The following is a 3,056-nucleotide window of genomic DNA, read 5'->3' as shown; positions in this document are numbered from 1 at the left end:
AGAAGTTTAATTGGCTCAGGGTTCTGCAGGCTTTACAAGAAGCATAGTGCTAGCATCTACTCAATTTCTAGGGAGGCCTCAGAAAGCTTATAATCATAATGGAAGGCAAAGGGGAAGCAAGCACCTCACATGGAGAAAGGAGCAAGCAAGAAGGAGAGTGCAGGGGTGGGGGTTGGGGGTGCCACACACATTTAAATGACCAGGTGTTGTATAAACTGAGAGTCTGAGAGCTCACTTATCACCAAGAGGATGGCCCAAGCCATTCATGAAGGATCGGCCCCCATGATCCAAACCTTCCACCAGACCCCACCTCCAACACTGGGAATTACAGTTCAACATGAGGTTTGGGTGGGGACAAATATCCAAACTGTATCACTGCTCAAATATATTGTCTCTGTCTCTCCTTCCAGATTTCCAATTAGAAATATATTAACCTTTCCCACTCTATTCTCCCCATTTCTTAATTTCTTTCTTTCTTTCTTTCTTTCTTCCTTTCTTCTTTTTATTTATTTATTTATTTTTTTTAGACAGAGTCCTGCTCTGTTGCCCAGGCTACAGTGCAGTGGTGTGATCTTGGCTCAGTGCAACCTCTGACTCCCGGGTTCAAGCAATTATCTTGCCTCAGCCTCCCCAGTAGCTGGGATTACAGGTACCCACCACCACGCCCCACTAATTTTTTTGCATTGTTTAGTAGAGATGGGGTTTCACCATGTTGGCCAGGCTGGTCTTGAACTCCTGACCTCAGGTGATTTGCCCATCTCGGCCTCCCAAAGTACTGGGATTACAGGTGTGAGCCACCTCGCCTGGTCCCGTTTCTTAATTTCTTCCTCCGTGGGAAAGGATATTCCCAGCAGCTGGGATCTTGGCATTTCCTCTTCCCATAGACTATCTTGTGTCCTCTAAGAAAAATTTTCAGGAAACTGTTTGGACTTGAGGGCTTTTGCTCACTTAGTTATGGAAGATCAGCTTTAAACATTGATTTTAGGGTTTTCCTGAAATATTTTGTCACAATCAAAATTGTTGTTGATCAAGGCCTACCCATTTCTTTTATAAATGAGAAAGAAAAAAAGAAAAAGATTACATTAATTCATGCAATTATTCCACAGATATTCTGATTTAAAAGTTATCTTCTCAGTGAGGCCTTCCTTGACCACCCTTTCTAAATATCCCCCATTGGCTCAGCTCTGTTTTCTCTTCCTCTGCTTTATAGTCTTCATAACACTTTTAAGTCTCTGTAACGTATTATTTACTTTTATATTTATTTACTTTTTTATTTTTATTTTTTGAGACAGAATATTGCTCTGTCACCTAGGCTAGAGTGCAGTAGCATGATCTCTGCTAACTGCAACCTCCCCTTCCCAGGTTCAAGCAATTCTTCCACCTCAGCCTCCCAAAGTAGCTGGGATTACAGGCGTGCACCACCATGCCCAGCTAATTTTTGTATTTTTAGTAGACACCTTTTTTTCACCATGTTGGCCTAGCTGGTCTTGAACTCCTGGCCTCAAGCAATCTGCCTGCCTGGGCCTCCCAAAGTGCTGGGATTACAGGCATGAGCCACCACGCCAGGCCGTTTGCATTTATTTACATTTTTATAGACTTCCTCACCAGAAAGTAAGTTCCATGAAGGCAGGAACTTTGCCTTCTATGTCTTATCTCCAGCACTTAGTTACAATGTATGACACATAGCAGACACTCACAGATATTTGTGGAATGAGTGAGTGACCACTGTGTCAGACACATTGCTGGGCTCTGGGATACAGTGATGAATGAATGAGACACAGTCTCCCCTTTTGTGAATCTCAATTTCAAACCATCTGACTACCTTTTCTAAAGTTTTTCACTTTTGTTCTTTGACTTGGAAAAAGAGAGGTTTAGTCTGAGGAAGGCTTTACTGAGTGTGCTATGTTCCCTGAGATATAAATATTAACCACTCATATTAGAGACAAGAATTGTGAGCATTTGAGAATGATTCCTAAACTTTGAATCTCCTGGAGTTTGATATTTGTGCCCTGATTTCCTTAGTCTGATTTGTCCTTTTTCTTCCTCCTGCAATGAGAGACGGAAGAGCTATAAAAACCTTGAAGAAGACTTTTTTTTTTTTAAGATACGGCCTCACTGTGTTGTCCAGGCTGGACTGCAGTGGCTTTTCACAGGCACAATCAGGACACTGTAGCCTACAATGCCCAGGCTCCAGCAACCTTCCTGCCTCATCCTCCCAAGTGGCTGGACTACAGGCCTGCACCACCCACATCCTTGAAAGAGGCTTTTACCAATGAAGGAAGAATGAGACAAAGGTCAAGAATTGAATTATATTTCCAGTGGCTCACACCTGTAAGCCTAGAACCTTGGGAGGCTGAGGTGGGTAGATCACTTGAACCCAGGAGTTTCAGACCAGCCTGAGCAACATGGCAAAACCCCATCTCTACTAAAAATACAAAAATTAGCCAGGCGTGGTGACCTGCACCTGTGATCCCAGCTACTCAGGAGGCTGAGGTGGGAAGATTCCTTGAGCCCAGGAGGTGGAGTTTGCAGTGAGCTGAGATCACACTACTGCACTCCACTCCAGCCTGGGTGACAGTGTTACCAGAGGTCCTTGTTCTTAGAGCTCCCAAAATGGTGGCAGGCTGCTTCCAAGGTGGCGGCAAGCCTCTTGTTCTCTGACCTGGGGTTCTTGGCCTCACGGATTCCAAGGAATGGAATCGTGGGCCATGCAGTGAGTGTTATAGCTCTATTCAGCTAGATTAGGACGAACCCTGGGCACTTAGCCCGAGCAGGAACAATGGCAAGCCTCTAGCCTGATTGGGAGCAGCAATGGGCGCAGAAGTGCAGCAGACACCCTGCTGGATCCGGAGGGTTGGAAGTCAGTGGCGCGTCTGTGACGGCAGCAAACAGCAGTGGTGGATGGCCAGTGAAAGCTCAGCTCCAGTCATAACAAACACGGACCAGAAGAGTGTGCAGCTGCAAGATTTAATAGAGTGAAAACAGAGCTCCCATAAAATGGGAGGGGACCCAAAGGGGGTTGCCACTCTGGGCTTACATGCCTGGGGTTTATATCC

The sequence above is a fragment of the Mandrillus leucophaeus genome, unplaced genomic scaffold (assembly GCF_000951045.1).
Source record: "Mandrillus leucophaeus isolate KB7577 unplaced genomic scaffold, Mleu.le_1.0 Scaffold123, whole genome shotgun sequence".
In the NCBI taxonomy this organism is placed as follows: domain Eukaryota; kingdom Metazoa; phylum Chordata; class Mammalia; order Primates; family Cercopithecidae; genus Mandrillus; species Mandrillus leucophaeus.
Note: the sequence above shows the minus strand (reverse complement) of the source record.